The sequence below is a fragment of the Haliotis cracherodii genome, unplaced genomic scaffold (assembly GCF_022045235.1).
Source record: "Haliotis cracherodii isolate W230 unplaced genomic scaffold, xgHalCrac1.p SCAF_6, whole genome shotgun sequence".
Classification (NCBI taxonomy): domain Eukaryota; kingdom Metazoa; phylum Mollusca; class Gastropoda; order Lepetellida; family Haliotidae; genus Haliotis; species Haliotis cracherodii.
In genome coordinates, this window is record NW_027266319.1 from 34,648,662 (window position 1) to 34,670,861 (window position 22,200).

The 22,200-nt window shown below is 43.3% G+C and overlaps 1 protein-coding gene across 2 annotated transcripts in view; it reads left to right on the forward strand.

Annotated features, from left to right (window-relative positions):
* The first annotated feature begins 963 nt into the window (after window positions 1-963).
* LOC139446700 (filamin-A-like) overlaps window positions 964-22,200 on the forward strand; it is a 171,354-nt gene continuing 150,117 nt past the window's right edge. The window contains exon 1 of one of the 2 annotated variants that reach the window (XM_071227975.1): window positions 964-1,054. The gene's annotated coding sequence lies outside the window, so the exon portion shown is untranslated. Of the gene's footprint in view, window positions 1,055-8,220; window positions 8,241-22,200 lie in introns of those variants that run through there. The other variant, XM_071227978.1, reaches the window with a different exon arrangement.

Sequence of the window (22,200 nt, forward strand, 5' to 3'; positions counted from 1 at the left end):
GTCAGATGTGATTTACGAGTTTTTTTTTTCTTTTTGAGGAATATTTTGCGGTGGTGTTAACTTTCTCATTGTCCAAGTGTGAATGGCCTTCTAAGTAAGTGGTGAAACAGTTTCTTATAATGATTTAACAATGGACACACGCCCTCCGTTTCTACGGGCCTGTAAGTTACATAGTTCTGTATCCCGTGAAGATCCGGGGTAGAATAGATCTTAAGCAACCCATGCTTGCCATAATAGGCGACTATGCTTGTCGTAAGAGGCGTCTAACAGGATCGGGTGGTCAGACTGCTGACTTGGTTGATGCATGTCATCGTATCCCAATTGCGTGGATCGATACTCATGATGTCAGTCACTGGACTGTCTGGTTCAGACTCGATTATTAACAGACCGCCGTCAAATAGCTTAAATAATGCTGAGTTTAACGTTAAACAACAAAGAAACGAAAGCAAAACATAGCTCTGTATACCGTTAACATTGGTGGTTTCAATGTATGCAAACGTATCTTCCTTGTTCCATGTATAATGTGTAATCTGAAGAAATTGAATTATTACTTGACAGGCCTTATATCAAGTATCACTATCGTACATTTCATTTACTGTGAACAAGTTAACACCGACAGAGGCAAGCTACGGCACTTCCCCCTGAAACCTGACACCATCACTGGTGTGGGTCCTCGCGTCTTCCCATGTCCCCCAGCCGTAATCACCCCGTGTCGTAATGAGACGTCCACACAGCGCTCGACCCCGTCACCTCAATCTTCTATCTATGTCGTCTATAGCCCGTACATTCTTCAACCTGAGATGTGTGCTCGGGACTTAACAGGCATTCATTCAAATCCAACCTTCTCCCGTTTCATTTGCACCTATTTGCACAGTAAACATACTCCCCAGGTTGCAAGCTCGTCAACCGCGGACGGTTTTTTTCAACGTCGGCGTAGGGGGATGGTACTATGACTGAGGTTTGATGAAGATCATTGATACAGTGGGATTGAGAGAAGAAGTAAGGACAAAAGACATACATCAAGATTTGTCTTAAGGTGTAACAGCTACGAAAGGTAGGTTTACGTTCTCATTAGCATAACGATATATATTCTTTTATCATTCATGTTTCATATCATTAGAATAATTTCGGTTAATTGACCTTATTTCCTCGAGAGCCATGTAAACAGGGACATTTAATAGACAAAGCATTCATTGACCTTGATTGAAACGATTATGCGTTATGTTATCAACCGGAAGCACCCCGGGGATAAATGCAGTTTCGCAGGTGAAATATGTATTGTGTTCTACCCGCAAGGCGCACGTGCACCTGCAGTTGTCACAATTAATAACCGACTAGTGCTCACTGAACCTCTTCAAACAGCACTGTTACAAATAAATATGACAAATAAAATGATAGGGAGCCAATGCGGTCGTTAAAACTGATTATTGATTTGCAATTTTGGACGGATCAAAAGACCACTCACTTATTTTGAACGCGTAAAACGCTTCAGAAGATGTTATTTTCAACATGTTCACAAAGATGCAAGGACAGAAACTTAATGTGTATAATGCGGGTTGATTATTAGCGAACGATTTAAAATATTTATTTTAACCCAGGAATGCATAAATGACACTTGTATTTTAAAAAAGTTTATTTTTCTGTCGCATCAACCATAGTGACAAATTGAAAAAGGGGTGTGCTTTGTGAAGGTTCTGTCACTAGACAAGACTACGTGGAGATGATGAGTTTTGTCACGAAATCCCTCATGGAGGAATCTCATGGAGCACACGGGTTATGTTGGCAACAAGGTATTTACCCTGCATGTTCCGATCTACCTTCTAAATCTGCTGATGTCAAATGTGGCTGTCGCGGCAGGGTATTCCGTGACGACGCATCTCATTACCGCCGCTCCTGTCGTTGACGTATATTGTGTACACACCCGACAGCGTTACGTTGATCTTACGTATTAACCACGCCACGTGCCTGCTAGGGTATGCCCATATATGGCGTTACATATTTCGGGGATGTTCAAGTTAGTCAGTGCAGGATTTTGTAGCCAGGTACGAGGAGGTGGGTTTCACCGTTACCATGACGATGTACGTACAAGCGGGTGTCTGGAGGTCAAGGCCCCCTCATTTCAATTACGCTTTGTGCAGGAAATGTAATTGTGTGTTATTTTTTAAGACGCATGACAAACATACAATATTTGCTAAACGCTGACAAAACCACCACTGGAGACCAGTACGCCGCACGGGGAGCCGTCTGGTGGGGAAGCACTGGTGCGGCATAAAACAACACTCACTCAGAATATTTAAAACAATTGGAAGAATGTATATAAACTAGAACCCCTAACTATGACGCAAGAAAGGACGACAGTAGAAACAGTTATAGTAGCAGAAGTAGAGATACCAGGTGCGACGTAGTAGTACTATAGTAGTAGCAGTAGTAGTCATCGGCGGATTTCGAAAAAAATCTTTATTTCTGTATAAATTACTACCAAAGACAATAAATAGATCTTAATTGTGCACCCCCCCCCCCCTTTCAAAAAAGCTGTATCCGCCCATGGTAGTAGTAGAACTGTAGTAGTAGCTGTAGTCGTAGTAGTGGTGGCGGTAGTTTTAGTAGCAGTAGTTGTTGTAGTAGTAGTAGCTGTAGTCGTAGTAGTAGTGGCGGTAGTTGTAGTAGCAGTAGTTGTTGTAGTAGTAGTAGTAGTAGTAGCTGTAGTCGTAGTAATGGTGGCGTTAGTTGTAGTAGCAGTAGTTGTTGTAGTAATAGCAGCAGTAATAGTGATTGTAGTGGTAGTTGTAGTAGTGGTTGTAGAAGCAGTACTGTTAGTGGTAAGAGCAGCAGTAGTAGTAGTAGAAGTAGCAGTAGTAGTAGTAGTAGCGGTAGTTGTAGTAGCAGTAGCAACAGCAGTAGTCATAATGCTTGTAATAGTAGTAGTAGTCGTGGTGGTAACAGCAGTAGTAGTGGTGGTAGAAGCAGTAGCGCTAGTGTCACTGTGAGAAGCAACAGCAGCAGCAGCAGCAGCAGCAGTAGTAGTAGTAGTAGTAGTAGTAGCGGTAGTTGTAGTAGCAGTAGCAACAGCAGTAGTCTTAATGATTGTAATAGTAGTAGTAGTGGTGGTGGTAGAAGTAGTAGTAATAATAGTAGTGCTAGTGGTAGTAGCAGCAGCAGTAGTAACAGTGATGTGGTCGAAGTTGCTGTAGTGGTAGTAGTGGTGTTGGAAGTTGCTGTAGCTGTAGCACGACCATGACACATGACACATGACGGTGGGCGTGTTCCAGGGGATTACCTGACGAGGGACGGTGCGCATGTGTGGACATGTTTCTATGTAGGTATAGTGGACACTTAGTATACGCTTAGCGGGATTCAGTCTGACCTCTGACCTCTGACCTCTGAAGGTCAACCATGTCGGCAATGCCAAGACCGAGTTAAACAGTTAGAGATTAAGGGTGAAATGTGTCATGTTAATGTTGTTGGAAGGCTAGGGGTCAAGCATGGACGGGACTGCCCGGACGGTGAAACCTCGTCATTTATCAGGACACCCAACATTACGGACTGTTACTGTTGAAATAATAATAAGAGTAATAATGTTTTATTTATCTAGAGCCTCTTGCCCAAGGCGTAAAAACACATTATATAATTAATGAGAACATCCTTCAAATCATAAACGACTTTCTTTGGATTCATGAAGCGGTGGGGTAGCCTTTGTGGTTAAAGCGTTCGCTCGTCATGCCGAAGGCCCGTGTTCGACTGTGATTCCCAAAATGGGTACCATGTGTGAAGCCCATTTCTGCTTGCTGGAATATCGCTAAAAACCGGCGTAAAACCACATTCTCACACTCTTGATTCATCGCATAGAGTTTGAAAACACAAGATATTTGGATGAAGGATGAGCTCCATGCTTGTGTGTGTGTCAGGGACGTAATGCTTTCTTAATCATCCATGTGCCACACAAACCAACACAACTTCATCGTCGACATTTGTGCATCTTCCCGAGGCAAGGGAGTTAACTGACTTTGTTAGTCGAGTTTCCATGAACACTGGACGTTTACAGTCAGTTAACTCCCTTGCTTTGGGAAGATGGCATTTGTGAATGCCGATTCTAAACCCTTTGTTGATTGAAGTTGTCCTTCCTGTATTAACTGGGGCGGTGGGGTAGCCAAGTGGTTAAAGCGCTCGCTCTTCACGCCGAAGGCCCGGGTTTGATTCCTCATATGGATATACAATACGTGAAACCCATTTCTGGGGTCTCCCGTCGTGCTTTGGCTGGAATATTGAAAGCAGCGTAAAACCTCACCCACTCACTCCTGTATTGACTACTAGACTTGATAAAAGCAACCTGGGGCAGTCAGGTAGCCTAGTGGTTACATCGTTTGCTCGTCATGCCGAAGACCCGGGTTCGATTCCCGACATTGGTACAATGTGTGAAGCCCATTTCTGCATGGTGTCCCCCGTCGTGATATTCTTTGAATATTGCTAAAAGCGTCGTAAAACCATACTCACTCACTCACTCAATCAATCATTAAACCCAATCAACAAGCGAGTGATGGACACAAATTAAATTTGACTAAACTGACCTTAAGTTACGCGAATGGAACGCAGGCAGGGCGTGTGACAAGCAAACGCCAAGGACCATTCTCAATTATCCAATGTGTTATAGTTACATTCAATATATTGTTGGAACTACAAAAACAGACAAACAATAATATGTATATTAAAACGGAGACATGATAACCACTCACTGGACACTTTAAGTTCAAGCGAATGGAATCGAACCCGGACTAGTTGTGTGACAAGAAACCACACTATCTTTCCACCTCTCTCTGGTACAGTTGGTCTGTAGAAACAAAGCCGGTGCACTTTCTGCGACCTATCCTGATTCAAAACAGTACACTACTCACAAGCACACCTATATCACCATCGCTCGTCCATTGAGACAGCATGTTGCACACATAAAGGTTCGTCCTTCTCTGCAAGGTGAGAAATGTCACGTGGTGGCGCAAATCCCCCTAATGCCGACCACCGCGACTGCCTCAACATTCGTTTACGCCGTCACTAAGCCCCGGACATGCAGCATCAGCAACGCGTTTAGTCATCCGCAACCTGGTGATGCTAACCTGCATGGTGGAGAAGTGCAACTGGATGTATACTCACATTCAAAAGAAACGCGAACCACAGATACATATTATTTATTTATTTATTTATTTGTTGTTTAACGCCGCTCTCAGCAATATTCTAGCTATATGACGGCGGTCTGTAAATAATCGAGTCTGGACCAGAAAATCCAGTGATTGATGTCATGAGCATCTATCCACGCAATTGGGATACAATGACATGCATCAACCAAGTCAGCGAGCCTGACCACCCGATCCCGTTAGTCGCCTTTTACGACAAGCATAGTCGCCTTTTACGGCAAGCATGGGTCGCTGAAGACCTATCCTATTCTACCCCGGATCTTCACGGGTCCACAGATACATATGGAGAAGTATGTACGTTAAGAAGAGATGTTTCCAATGTGTACCACTTAATGACAAAACTAACAGTTAAGTTTTACCACAGAGTGCCTTTATTCTTATCATGATATGCTGCACGTGATTAACAAACTTTACACGCTAATCCTGTACGAGACAATTGGTGCATCTCGAGTCATGGGTTTATGACGTCACATGTGACGCGTCGCTTCACACAACATACCAGAATGTTCGTTTGCGCTTCGAATCAATCTATTATCTCTTGAATATAAGTAATTCGTCATTAATTAACCAACATGTATGGTATTCGCGTTTCTTTTGTCGGTGAGTATATTTACCGAAGGCTATGTGAAAGAGAAATATCTAATTTGCATGTCCCTTTCGCAACCCTGCTCAACTTTAGCGCGTTCCAGAAGAAGCAGTTTTTTAATGTTTAGACATTTTAAAATCTAACCGATTAACTAAATAAATAGGAACAACAGTGACACAGACCGCAAGCCAAATTGAACGCAACAAGGAAAATCAAGAAACAGCGGTCTACATACGTATACAGTGTGGTATATACAGGCATATGTACGCAAACGGCGTTCCGGGTCAGTAACAACACTGGTGCACGTGAGACAACGTCGTTGACGGTCCACGTAAGTAAATGGTGTTCCATGACAGTAACAACACTGGTGAATGTGGGACAACATCGTCGACGGCATATGTACGCAAACGACGTTCCGGGTCAGTAACAACACTGATGAATGTGGAACAACATCGTCGACGGCATGTGTACGCAAACGACGTTCCGGGTCAGTAACAACACTGGTGAATGTGGGACAACATCGTCGACGGCATATGTACGCAAACGACGTTCCGGGTCAGTAACAACACTGGTGAATGTGGGACAACATCGTCGACGGCATATGTACGCAAACGACGTTCCGGGTCAGTAACAACACTGGTGAATGTGGGACAACATCGTCGACGGCAGATGTACGCAAACGACGTTCCGGGTCAGTAACAACACTGGTGAATGTGGGACAACATCGTCGACGGCAGATGTACGCAAACGACGTTCCGGGTCAGTAACAACACTGGTGAATGTGGGACAACATCGTCGACGGCAGATGTACGCAAACGACCTTCCGGGTCAGTAACAACACTGGTGAATGTGGGACAACATCGTCGACGGCATATGTACGCAAACGACGTTCCGGGTCAGTAACAACACTGGTGAATGTGGGACAACATCGTCGACGGCATATGTACGCAAACGACGTTCCGGGTCAGTAACAACACTGGTGAGTGTGGGACAACATCGTCGACGGCAGATGTACGCAAACGACGTTCCGGGTCAGTAACAACACTGGTGAATGTGGGACAACATCGTCGACGGCAGATGTAAGCAAACGGTGTTCAAGAACAGTAACCATACTGATCCATGTGAGACAACATCGTCTACGACGACGTACGTAACGATTGTTCCGTGTATACGACAGTAACAACACTGATGGATGTGAGAAACGTCGTCGACGGCCATGTACACAAGAGGTGTTCGAGGACAGTCACAACACTGATGACGATGTAGACGAACAGTTTCACGGTCATACGTAGGTAATACCTTTGGTTCACAAATAGAACCCATCATGAAATTCAGTCTCTACTGTTTTCACTGACTAAGTTCCCTGTCGCCGTATGCTGCCGTGACGTGTACCCAGCCTGACTAACTAACACCAAGACACACACTCCAGTGCCTCCACGCTTGTCGCACCCCGTCCCCGCTCCACCTGTCAACGTAACGCTGACCCAGGTCACCCCTGCTAACGCCGGTCAGAGGATATACCCCCTCATCATGTTCTAGGGAGGCGGGATATAACTTATGTAATGTACTTTAAGGCTAGAGGGTTCACGTAGGAGTCACATCACTAGCCAGTTAACAACAACAACAACAACAAACAAACAAACAAACAAACAAACAAACAAACAAACAAATAAATAAATAAATAAATAAATAAATAACTACTACTACTACTACTACTACTACTACTACTACTACTACTTCTTCTACTACTACTAGAGATTATAATGTAATACTAATTTGTAGACTTGCAGAGAAATGTCTAAGTTTTTTTGTTCGATTCTTATCAAAATGCTTCAGCTGTTCAGCTGGCGTTCAAGTTTCTGTTATGATTGTTTGGTATTATAAAATCTGTCGAAACTTGGACTTGGAATGAAACTATATGTTTTAAACAAACATTGAAGGCTAACATTCTATTTCAAATTGAATTCGAAAGCCTTGTTGCACGTGTTGAAGTTGTCAGAAGAGAGTCGTTGCTGAGATTAAATCACCGTCTCGCATTATGCCTTCTGCTACACTGGCGCACAATACAATAGTATTATCTCAACTGGTTCAGCTCTAATAGCCTGTGTCAGGTCTAGACATATACATGTTTACCCCTCTGGGAGAGTAACTAAATCGTCTTTAAATATCTAGAATCTTACGATAACAGAATTGGCATTCTGGCCAGGCAAGACAGGGGGTTAAACTGACGCTGCGCGGAGCTGTGGCTGGTATGTGAGATGTGCGACTCCGACACATCCCAAGTATCAGGTTATTGGGTAACATTTCAACTGACCCCGTCGTCTCCACACACCGCACCCTGATGTGGAGTTTCCATGTTTTATATCGGCCAACACCCAACGTGTAGGAGCGTATCGTAACTCATACCCTCGTCGTGGATGTACAGGGCTGCTGAATACTGCTTACTAGTCTTTGGATCACAACCAATATCGGTAAGTACATTATGACATATATCTGAGCTGGTATGCATTTTGTATAGTATTCGAAGCATTTAATAATGATGATTATACGGCCAGTTGTCATAGTCCCTTTGATGCAGAGGTCGATGTCTATGAACATTTTAAAGAGGCACTGTACGCGAGCCAACTGGCAGTCCTTGCAAATTTGACTTATGTCAATGAAACAATTTATTTTGTTCGTTATCAGGAATTTTGTTACGTAGTCGTAATGATTACCGAGATTGTGTCTCAGTCTCGCACAAGACACAAATTACAAGGCATTTATCCCGAGTGAGATAAAAACATAGTCACACCGGAGGTATTTCAGTCATGTTGTGACTAGAGAAAGTAATACATTAATATCACATAAATACCCGTCGGGAAGGACAGCAACACAACCAGGACATCTTACACATTAATGTTGCCTACGTCTCGACTGGACATGGACTCAACACCGTGCAGGAGAGACCCCCTTTATCGTCGTTGTGCTTTATGATAGTGTCAAAGTCAAAACTTTTATATACACCCGGGGTCGCCGGGGTAGCAGCACAGCAGTCAAAACTTCGATGGGTCACGTTAAGATGTGGTTCGATTCCCACATGGAAACTGTGTCAAAATATTAAAAACAACGCCAGAGAATAATCAGTCTCCATTATCTGCCGAAACTGTTCTATGAGCGTAAAAGTCAAAATAGTGGTACAAATAATGTGAACGGAAGTCCATTTATGGAATCCCTCTGATCAAGCTTAAATACTGCGGCGTAAAATCTTACTAACTAAGAATATCACACCCGACATCATAACTAGAATAGCGGGCGTAGAATAGATATATACAGGACTTCGAGTTAAGCGTTGCTGGGCATTACGGGGGTTTTAGTGTATGGTGATTCTGCTGCATCAGTTATAACGTGCCTACATCCACACTGATTACTGCACACTATTGGATAGAGTGACTCATGGCTTGTGGTCGCATACTGGCATCACACCGAGATCAACGGTGCCCGACGCACAATGGGGAAATAATGTGGTGTTTAACGCCTAGAATAGCATGTGATATGAGGAACGCTTGTCGGCATATGCTGTCTGGGATATGCCACCGTGTTGTTATGACAAAGATACGCACGTCGGAATGTGAGGTCTCAAAACCCTCACGCCTAGAATTGTTAAGCTGTGTAAATGTCACAGACTCTATTGGATACTCTCTGGATGCTGACACGCCACACACCAATGGGTCATCTGTATATAATATATTGAACCGAAACAAGTTAGGGATCATGGTTATGGGGGTGTGTGTGTGTATTTTTATGAAATTGTGCATCCAGTCTTCACTACATAAGTATCCCCCAAAATATTCATGCCCCCTTACATTTTTTGTTTAGGATACTTCCGGTGTCGGATCAGTAGTAACATCGGCGCATGCCCTGGTCACTGCGTAATCGTAAACTCACGTGCATATACTGGGCTTCTGTTGTTACCGGTGTAGTGTTATACGCGAGATGCAATGCATGCTCACACATCTTACACTTAGATTCCATTGTGCATATATTCACATTTGTGAATACCCCTTTTTCGCACCGGTATCAAGTAGTGAATAGATGGGCAACATATGGGAAGTCTGGAAGCAGAAACTTCAGTTTTCGAAAGAGCCACTTTCGTAAGTTATGTAGAAGCATATGGCGTTTGCCAATGTAGAAATTCTGGTACCAGATAGAAACGTATAGCCTCAGAGGAATGGTGAGGTGAGGTGAAATGGGGTTTAACGTCGCGTCCAAGATTATTGCACTTATATAGCGACGTGCATGCACGTGTATGTGTGTGTGTGGCTGCATGTACTAGTCCGGACTGATGCCGATTTATAGTGCTAGCAAACTGAGATACCATGCCGCAGCTTAACATGAATACCCCACTCAGACACAGAATACTGACTCCGAGCCGACCAGTCCTTGTTTTAGCCCCTTAATGCCGAGCGCCAGACAGGGTAACAACAAGTAACATCTTTTAACGTCTTTTGGTATGACGCGGCTGGGGATCGAACCCCGGACCTTCCGCTCTCCGGGCGTACGCTCTACCATTAGACCACGGAGGCGGTCCTCAGATGAATGAATGAATGATCTGTATTCATTATTAGTCTGGTTGTACTTGTAGTCTCCAAGATGTAGTCAATTGTGACGTCTCGGTCCATAATTTGTGATTGTTTTGGTGGTACTGTTACGGTCCTCTTCGGAAGTGATGGTAAAACTAGCATAACGTAATTGTAATCGGCGTGACACACATTCTCATGTAATAGTCTCCCACTTCATGGCTATATTTAGATGTTTAAATACGGCGGTGTGTAGAAGGGATGTGACAATTTATACCTAGATATATTTAGGTGTGTTAGGTATAACTGTTATTACATGGCTTCTTCAAGTGCATTATAACGGTTGACATGTACATACGCGGACTGTGTGACCTTGACCGTTGTATGGACGATCCTCTGAGGGTTGCTTAGGTTTATTCCATCGGAGATCCAATTTAGTTTCCATGGCAGCCAAATGGAACATTCTGTTGTAGGTTGATGTGCAGATGGGTCGTACAATTTTTCAGTTGCTACTTTGACTCCCCATCCCCAGATTATCAGGATTAGAATAGGCCTTCAGCAACCCATGCTTGTCGTAAAAGGCGACTAACGGTATCGGGTGGTCAGGCTCGCTGACTTGGTTGATACACGTCATTGTATCCCAGCTGCGTAGATCGATGCTCATGATGTCAATCATTGGATTGTCCGGCCCAGACTCGATTATTAACAGACCGCCATCATATAGTTGGAATATTGCCGAGTGCGACATTTAACAACAAATAAACCCCCAAAACACATCGACTTCTAGCATTTATGAATCACGGGTACCGAAAGTTGACGAAGCAAATAAAAAATTCCATTCCATCCGAATCTTGTGTAGACCTTACTGTGTTTGTTGACCCCGGGGTCAGGATGTGGGCCATGATTATTGCCGTTGTTGTAGTTAGTGTGTCAAACTTGGTGTTTAGAGTGCAGTATCAGTTAAACTGGATCACCACTGAAGACGTGAATACGAAATCACTCGGTCAAGCAGTTATGTTGTATGACCGACAAAACATACAACGGAGTCATATGGGGCTATACATGGTGGATGCAGTTTCCTATTTTGACTTGTACCACATGTGTTGTTTCAGGCGAATAATTGATTTGCCTTTGCATGTGTTTTGACGGGTGCCACCGGTGAGGCAAAGAATACGCTCCCCTTCTCACGAACAGCTGGTATCATCACTATTTGATTGTGATTCATGAACACGTGCTCATGATATAGTCGGAATCGAATAATGGGCTTTGCTTTTAGGAGACATTTTTTATGATTATGGAAATGGATTTTGTCGCTGTTTTATTAAACAATGCGTTACTTCATCTGGTCACAGATGGTGATGTTTATACGCATATCTGTTTGGAAGTGATGTAAGAGTGCCCCAATATGTGGAACCACTTCAAATACAATGCTTCACAGGGGGCACTTGATAACCCGACCCCGGAAACTTGTTTTCTGCTCAAAGTGATAGCTCTGTTATTCATTACACGAGAACAACTTAGCGTCTGTTCTCCGCGAAGTATCACCCCTGTCACACACATCCCTTGAAAGGAGCCCCACGAGTCAAGTTGTGTAACGGGGCTGCTCTTCTCTGAATCAGCCTAGCGGTAGGTAAATATCATCTCGGTTACTGCAACAAACCATCCGAGATCCCCCATCTTATATAAAGGCGGAGGAGGTGTCCTCTCGCCATGCCTTCACCATCGCCCACAAAAGACGCATTGAGCGTTCATGTTAAGTCATTCGTAGGTCACTTAAATTAAATTTTCGGAAGGTATTCATAAAAACCTCCGACTGTGATCTTAGGAGATCTCTATAGATCCAGTCAGTGCTCGACTCTCCTGTGTGTACATGGCATGATTATATTCGAGGTGTTTACATTCAATAACTTCCTGTCAGAATCACCACGATGCTTAGTTTAAGTAAACACACGAATCGGAGTAGTACAGTGAGTGCACAATCCAGTGGATATAGAATTGGCGTTTTTTACGTTTTCAAAAATAATGTTACACGTACATAGGTTTTCCGTGACTATATCTCTTGACACTTTAAGACCATGTGAACGTCCACCAGATGCTTTTATTACGGGCTTTGTCTTTTCGTGATTGTGCTGGTCTAGATATTTTTTAGGCAAATACTAGTAGTTGTCCACACTGCTGCTGAAATCTATGTGATTGGTCATGATTATTAAGTTCATAACATGGGATCTGACGGATTATTGAGTGAATGAGTGGGTTTGGTTTAACGCAGCTTTGAACTTTTGTCCAGTCATATCACGGTCTGGTCGTATTGGACAAGGATGCTGCTGTTGGACGACGACTAGCAACAACAACAACAACAACGACACATGGTGACCACGACTGATTGACGCACCTGTTAATACACACATCTGCACGTAGAACATCTTGCCATTTACAAGCAGAGATGAATATTGTTTTTCTTTGCTCAGGCCGCCATTACTCAAGGGACACAACTCTTAATTTTTCCCACTTTACGTCATTGTCGCTTGGAAGGGAGGTATTGTTTGTTTGTTGTTTAACTCCGCACTCAACAATATTCCAGCTGTATGACGGCGGTCTGTAAATAATCGAGTCTGGACCAGATTATCCAGTAATTCACATCATGAGCATCGATCTTCACAATTGGGATACGATGACATGCATCAACCACCTCAGCGAGCCCGACCACCCGATCCGGTAAATCGACAAGCATAGTCGGCTTTTACGACAAGTATTGGTTGTTGAAGACTTATTCTACCCCAGATCTCCACGGGTGTGGTAGGAATGAAAAATATACATTATCAGGGCGAATTATCTCTTCATCACTAGCGATCATATTAAACAATAGAATGCATGCGGGTCATATTCCTACCATATTTGTCCCTCTTTGTTAAAATGGTAAATCCCCCTCTCCAGTCATCCCATGTATATAACTACGATCTAAGTTTCTTGACAATCACTTAATTGCACTCAGATTTTGTATGGAGACTAGATATTTGTTCAGATACCGTTTCAATACCAGATATATTTTCACATAAAACTAAGAACATGTAAACATATCTTTTAACACATCTTGCAGCAATTATTTTGTTTATGGCAGGCACTTTTTAAATTTTCAACAGTCTGAATTGTGCAAAATTATGCTTTTCAGACATTTTCTGAGACAATTATTTTTCGATAAAATTCCAGAATATCAAAAGGTCGGTCCCAAACTCATCCGACGCATTCAAAAGATATAGTGTTTACACGAAATACGGGATGTTATTCCAGTAACTCAATTTGAGCGAAGGTTATTTTGACATCGCAACATCAGGCCATGACGGCAGTGCCCGTGCAGTGGTCATATACAGGTCGCTGTATAAAAATAAAACATGCCCAATCGTCTGCGTTTTCAATTTGTCACAGATAATGTAGCCTAAGGAATGACAAGTCTTAATCAAAGCATGGAAAGGTCAGACATGTGCCCTGGGTGTACCTTGAGTTCAGGACATGATGTATACGACAACATTTAACTATGATGCCCACATCACAAGGAGGTGGTGCACATGCGCAGATCAGTCCATACCCTGGGAGTAAGTTCAACACGCCCAGGACATAACGTACACAACTCAACACAAGTTGGAGATAGTTATGTTCATAATGGTGTCTAGAACTGAGGTTAAACCGACCTGACATTATACCTCGACCTGACACCGACGACTGGCCTATACATAACAAGAATGCTCTGAATTCGCCAAGCACGTGTCATTATTTGAGTCGTGTCTCGCGGGATGTTACATTGCCGTTACATTGTACAAGTGTAGTAGGTAGGCTGTACAAGGCGATATAGTTCTGGTGTTCTGGACTTGGACTATGAATGGCGCCATCTCGCGCACTGACCACGTGTCTGAGTAGCAGTGTCCCCTGTATTGATGGCTGCACGTGCCCTCAATTAGTTAGGATCCGTTTTATAATCCATGTTTGCCAATACTCCTCGTCCAGGGTGAGGTCCAGGGTGAGGTCCAGGGTGAGGTCCAGGGTGAGGTTCCACTGCTCGGGGGCAAGGACCTGGCAAGGCTCAGTCGTAAACGAAATGTACTTCTAGCGGTTTGGGGCCAGGGAAACACTCAACCCTCCGCTGCCGCGTTATTCACTGTAAAACAATTACATGTTTTTCATGTAATGACCCCACCCAAAAAGCTGACCCGCCGTGATTAACTGAAACACTGTTAAATACTGCGTTGTATATTTATTCACTTATTCAACACGCCTAGATGTAGGACCGAGTTAGACACAATCGCCATACATCTGAACTATCTCGCCATACACATAGACACACTCGCCATTCATCTGGACTCTCTCGCCATACACCAAGACACACTCGCTATACACCTAGATTTCAGAGTCAATACCTGGATACACTCGCCATACACCTATATATACCCACGACATACACGTAGACACACTCGCCATACGCCTAGCTTCCAGAGTCAATACCTGGATACACTCGCCATACACTTATATATACCCACGACATACACGTAGACACACTTGCCATACATCTGGACACTCTCGCCATACACCAAGACACACACGCCATACGCCTAGATTCCAGAGTCAATACTTGGATACACTCGCCATACACCTATACATACCCACGACATACACGTAGACACACTCGCCATACATCTGGACACTCTCGCCATACACCAAGACACACTCGCCATACGCCTAGATTCCAGAGTCAATACCTGGATACACTCGCCATACACCTATATATACCCACGACATACACGTAGACACACTCGCCATACCCCAAGACACTCGCCTTAGTTTGACCTCGTCGCTTTATGGCTGGAACAATGCCGATGCGACGTTAAATTGTAACTCACTCATTGAACCTAGATACACTCGCCATACACATAGACACACTCACCCACCCACGCACATCCTCAAACACAGACAGGCTTGCACACACACATACACACACGCGCACGCACGCACACACACACACCCTGTCGGACGGAGAGACCAAGGTGACTGCTTGTTAACGGCTTTTACGGACAATCCCAAAACAAGTGAGGATGTTTGTGAACCATCAGCTTCGTCGTGCTAATTGCAGGGGATTCTCGTGTTTCACATGAGTTTGTTTACTCTCAGAAAGTGTATTTGCCGCAGTTGACAACTGTCTTGACCTGACCACAGAGACAACGTCATCGGTCTGCGCATGCTCCACCTCGGGAAGGCTATCGTCATTCTGGTGTTACATGTAAACCAGGGCCCCGTTCCGCAAAGCGATCATAGCGCTACGACTGTCGTAAGCCTATGATAAAGTATGGGAGTTACGATCATCTTAGCGCTACGATCGCTTTGTGGAACGGGGCCCAGATATTGGGCTACATTACTGCTCGCCTTTGATGCAACAAAACGTTAAGGAATCAGCGACTGTTGGTGGTATATGTTTACGTGCTGCCTTAATGATGATAGTCAACCATCTCAATATTTGACCCCATCATCATGTAACCACATAAACGCAGACGCCCCTCGGTTTCAAATAGGCCGCGAGAACCTATGTTCATATCGTGAGAGGCAGCTTCGTGATTCGGTTGATCAGGTTCATAGATCACCGACTTGGATCGTTGATCTTAATATCAATAACAAATTTGTCTGGTTCAGACTCGATTATTTAAGGCCGATATCATATAGCTGGAATATAGTTGGATGCGGCGTTAACGACAAACAGACCTATTATACATGGCACTTTTTTATGAACAGCAGCTCCTTATATCTATTGTCACGACGTTTCAGGGCTACTGCTTCTTGCTCCTTCATCAGCAAAAGGTGATGAGGTGATGAAGGCGCAAGAAGTAGCTCTGAAACGTCGTGACAAAGAACAGCAGCAGCTGCTTTTCCTAAAAAGGGTCATGTATTCATTTTCTTCCAACTTCTAAATGCCTATCAAAGACTTCAAACAGACATATCGTACCCGATATGTCCAGCAAAAGTCGAGCAGCAAGACACTTGGTCCAACTCCCGCTTAGTTAGTTAGACCACGGACCTTTACAAGTCCGTGGTTAGACTATACTACTCAAAAAGAAGTTAAGGATCACCCGATTCTTTCATAATGGTAAAGTTAATCTGTCATGACATGAGAGATTAACTATAGTAATATGAAAGAATCAGGTGATCCTTAACTTCTTTTGAGAAGTATATATCTCATGCATATCTTTTCTATCTTTTTTTATCTGCTGGCACAAAATACAGCTATAGTAGGACACTGTTTCCCTACGACACAACATCGCACCAGGGCCCCGTTCCACAAAGCGGTCGGAGCTCTGAGACGGTCGTCACTCCTTTACTTTAACATAGACTTACGGCTGTCGAGGCACTATGATAGCTTAGTGGAACAGGGCCCTGAACAGTGGTCCCCCGCCCACTCCGAGGTAGATCAGCCATTTAGGAGTATTGGCAAACATGGATTATAACACGGATCCTAACTTATTGAGGGCACGTGCAGCCATCAATACAGGGGACACTGCTTCTCAAACACGTTGTCAGTGCGCGAGATGGCGCCATTCATAGTCTCATGTCCAGAACACCAGAACTATATCGCCTTGTACAGCCTACTTACTACACCTGTACAATGTAACGGCAATGTAACGTCCCGCGAGACACGACTCAAATAATGACACGTGCTTGGCGAATTCAGAGCATTCTTGTTATGTATAGGCCAGTCGTCGGTGTCAGGTCGAGGTATAATGTCAGGTCGGTTTAACCTCAGTTCTAGACACCATTATGAACATAACTATCTCCAACTGGTGTTGAGTTGTGTACGTTATGTCCTGGGCGTGTTGAACCTACTCCCAGGGTATGGACTGATCTGCGCATGTGCACCACCTCCTTGTGATGTGGGCATCATAGTTAAATGTTGTCGTATACATCATGTCCTGAACTCAAGGTACACCCAGGGCACATGTCTGACCTTTTCATGCTTTGATTAAGACTTGTCATTCCTTAGGCTACATTATCTGTGACAAATTGAACAGGCAGAATATACGAGAGACTGTCAGTTTCAGACTCTATATACAACTAATATATGTTTCCAATATGGGTAGGGGGCACGGGTGGCCCAGTCGTCTAAGGCGCCGCGATTCGCAGTTTCAGACTCTATATACAACTAATATATGTTTCCAATATGGGTAGGTGGCACGGGTGGCCCAGTCGTCTAAGGCGCCGCGATTCGCTGTGCAGAGTTGCGTCCCTTGGGCACGCCAGAAACCCATGACTGTGGGTTCGAATCCCGGTTCACCCCTATTATGTTTCTAGGTTTGTCAGCACCATACCCGTGCTCGTGGGTTTCACCGAATTGGTAAACGTCTGAGACTTGCATCACTTCGGGCTTTCCTCTCACATTAAGCTGACACGCCGTGATATGACTGGAATAATGTTAAAAGCGTCATTAAACCCATCTCACTCGCTCACTCACTCCAATATGGGTAAAAATACCTCCTGTAAATGTAACGTAAAATCAGGTCGGTTGGACGGTGTGGGTCAGAACCATTACTCAATAACAATGACTATAATTGTTCAAGTTGCCATTACACAATTATATTGAAAATATCAATGCAGATTATGTTTGAAAAATAAAAAAAAAACTTAAGGAAAAAAGTTGTCCCTGTGAAAATGGTATGTCAGGTTTTGCGTTCAAGGTACAATGGAATAATTAAAAAGATACATATTTCGTGATCCCTAAACAAAACACATTTAATGTATTTGAATTTCAAAACTTTGCCTGCTGTGGTTTAGGTGTCCAATATGTCTGGAATATTGCCAAAAGTGGCGTAAAACCATACTCGGTCAAAACTTGAAAAAGGTCGATGTTATTACATATCAACACGAACGTTAAATGAAGTGAATCTGTTTGAAGTATTGAAGAGTTTACCCGAAGAAAACACACTGTGAAGGATCATGCACTCCGCGTCAGCCTTGTTAACCTTTGATACAAATGATGTTCTGTTCGACTGTACAATAGAACTGTAAACATCATCAGTGTCTCGAGATGTGGACGAAGTGCGTTGTCAGCAGTTTCGTTTTGCACCCGAACACCTTGCGGGGCGAGATATACCCCTGTATGAACAGGGTAGTGAGTGAGTATGGTTTTAGGCCGCTTTTAGCAATATTACAGCAATATCACGGCGGGAGAAATGGGCTTCACACAGTGTACTCTTGTGGGGAATTGAACCCAGGTCCGCAGTTCGCTGCGAACACTTTACCCATTGGGCTACCTCACCGCCCGAGCAGGGTTATAGGTCAACATTGAAATAAGAAAGGCAGTTGAAGAATTGTTTGAATTTAATTTGTATTAGGGATTCATTGGTACATATGCTTATTCGCTCATCATCTCTTGTGTGAGTCACAGAGTATCTATCGACTCACCGACGAATCCGTGAAGATCCGGGTTAAAATTGATCTTCATCAACCATACTTGTCGTAGGAAGCTGCTAACAGGATCGAGTGGTCAGGCCCGGCGACTCGGTTGATGCATGTCATCGTATCGAAATTACGAAGATCGATGAACATTATGTCAGTCACTGGATTGATCCTGACTCGATTATTTACAGTCCGCCGTTATATATCTGAAATATGCTGAGTGCGGCGTTCAACTACAAACAAACAATGCATCGATGCTGTCTGCCTCTGATGTCATCGTGACAGACCCATTTCAAAGCATCGGCTGGGGGTTGTTCAATGTTCATAAACATGGATGACCAGACGCGTCAGCTGATTGTCACCTGTTGTCCTACAGGCGATGCTGCAATTGATGTAGATCTGCTAAAATGTGACACACAGGTGACGAATGTGCTTAGCGAGTGAAATGCTTCAAAATTTTCTTGGGAAAAAATGGTGTCTGCATTTTTCACGAAGGTGTGATGTTCGTACCGGTTTTACCTGTACCCGGTAACGAAGGCTTCGGTGACTCAAATTTTTCTTCGGGGATACAAACATTCATGGCAACTTCCACTTGTCATGTTGGTAAAGTCGGAAAAAACATTCCTATGATCGTGCCTGATCCTAAGAAAAATCGTTTTTATCCTGAAACACACTAGGTTGTTTCCGACAGATATTTTTATGTAACCTATAAGAAAAAAAAACTGATAAAAATACGTTCTCGGAAGCACGTCGCAAAATGCAGGGTTACTTCAATAGTACCATAACAGACTATGATGCCAAATATTGCTTTGTGATAGCGCTAGCACAATGTTATGACATCACATGACAAAATTCCGACAAACTCTTCCAACATCACAACGTAGTCGATGCAGTTGTAGCGTCGCTGTCCACCGTTGTGTTCGTCAAACACAAGTTATCCGTCGAGATAATATTAAACAACCAATCACAGTCGGACGTCATCAATTAGTCTGTCTCCCAAACCCTTCACAATAAATGTAAAAATCAACCCAACTATCAACAATCAATCCACAGTTTACAATTATTTGGCAAGTCTAGATTGGCTCAGAAATTAGGCATTGATCTAGGCTCCATTTTGATTTTTTATTCAGTATATATACAGTATATTTTTAAATAAGATACCTTGATAACGGGGATTAGTCTAGTCGTCAGTTGACTGATCGCAATCGTCATAATTTCGTTCACACTCGCCACGTGCACGTGTTCGACTGGGGAATAATTAGTAAATGCAATTTCTAAATTATTTCAGTCATAACTGAACCTGTATCATACAGATACATGTGCGGACTGTGAAACAGACAGTTCATCCAGTATGTTAGACTGACAATCAGTCTCTGAAATGAACATATTTTACAGAGGAAAACAGTCGTTAAATATAGTAATAAAATTTGATAAAAAGGAACCCAGAGACTTTCTTCATTCTCTCTGCAGTTATCTAGACTTGCAGACAATATAGACTTGCATGGGCTGCATTGGATATATTTGTTTCAGGTATTTTATGACAGACTACCAGTATGAAGTCTCCATCATAACTCGTGCTTTCTACTGTTATAAAATGCGGATTCAGGGAGCCGACGAATGCAAATCAGTTGACAGACAGAGACAAAGTTGTTTTCAATAACACAAGTGTTTTGTGTATATTTACGCATGAATTCTGTTAGCGTGATAATGTATCAAGTGTGCACCGACGGGACCACGTGATCTGTGACACGTTATTCTCTAAATGTTCAATGTAAAAGGGCACAGTTTTCTTTTTCTCTGTCGTTCATGTTTCCAACACCTGACGTTGCCATTATTCTGATGGCCGCATGGCCGCATAAAATGTACTGATGAATACCACAACACGAAGTGAATACAGAGGACAAAATAGTAATGAGAAATGATTAAAATCCATCCAAAGCCGTGTATCTGCTGAGTTGAATATCTGGCATTCTTGTATGTGAAGTAATTGACGTCATATTTATCTACAGTACTAAAGTTAATAATCGACTACGAAAATATGCATGCATGTGGACACAAGGGGAAGTAATCGTGGTTGGGCGACGTGATTTCACAGGGATTTAAGAGTTATGCCCCTTTGTTTGAATGAAATGAAAGCGACAGTAAAATCGTCCCGCGTTCTCGGTGATGTATGTGTGTTAGTCCAGATAAAACAAGCCTCTTGGGTTGTGTTGGACTGTATGCGCTGCACGCTGTTGTTTATCGAAAAAAGAATTCTTTTACTTCAAGCAGGATTCAAAACTGTTGATATTTCTTTATACTAACATGATAGCCAGAGAGAATTCATGATCGTTTTACAAAAAAGTATGAAATCAACTGATCGATTGGCTAATTGTGATCCACATATTGGTGAAGGTACATTCATTATTAACTTCTTGTTGGTTTTTCGGAGTTTTTCTCCCTGGAGACGCGAAAGTCTCCACCGAATTATATTTGTTTCGGAATTAAGTATAATTTTGATTTGGAGATATTTGCACTTTTACTTTAAGTATGTATCGCAGTAAGCAGCAGAGTAATTTACGACTAAACGTTTGCTTGTGTGGGGAGAAACACAGATGAACACAAAGTCATTGTCGTCAAAGGCGACTATCGGGATCGGGTGGTCAGGCTCGCTGACTTGGTTGATACATGCCATCGATCCCATTTGCGTCGGTCGATGCTCATGATGTCAATCATTTTACAGACCGCCGTCATATTGCTGGAATATTGCTGAGTGTGGCGTTAAACAACAAACAAACAAACAAACAAACAAGGTCATGTCAATATGTATGGGCCATGTTGAATGTGTTGAAAGCCTGTCTTGCACGTGGTGCATTCAATGTATAACAAGCCTGTCCTACAGCGGTGTGCTGAATGAATATCTGTCTGCCCTACGTGTCGGTGGGGGCCTACGTTGGGGATCGGAGGGGTACACCCCTTCTTGACAAACACTAAATTTATCACTTGAAGAGTTAAAGGCGTCCGAAGGACTCCTTAAAAAGGGATGTTAAGATTAGATTCCTGTTTCCAGTTTTGACATAATTATAGTTGTTATTCAAAATAGTAAATCCCATGTTTTTCATGCAATGGGGGGAGTGATTTCTCTGATGGTTTGTAGAGTTATTAGAGACAGAGCGTGAAATTAGGGATCATATTCAAACTTGCTGGCACGGCGCTAGGGAAAGCTCGGTAACGCCGCATTAAGCATACGACCGTGTGTGAATCCTGTGTGAATGTGTAGGGCAGCGACCAGGGGTGACCTTATCGGTGTCGGTGACGTTTCACAACATCAACCTGCAGAGCTGCGGGAGTGCCGGCTGCATAAACCAGACTTTGTAAACACGTCATCACGGTGACAACTGACCGAGTGTTTGCACTATCCTCGGTATAAATAGCAGTGTTACCACAACTGTCAGCTTGAGATCAGGGT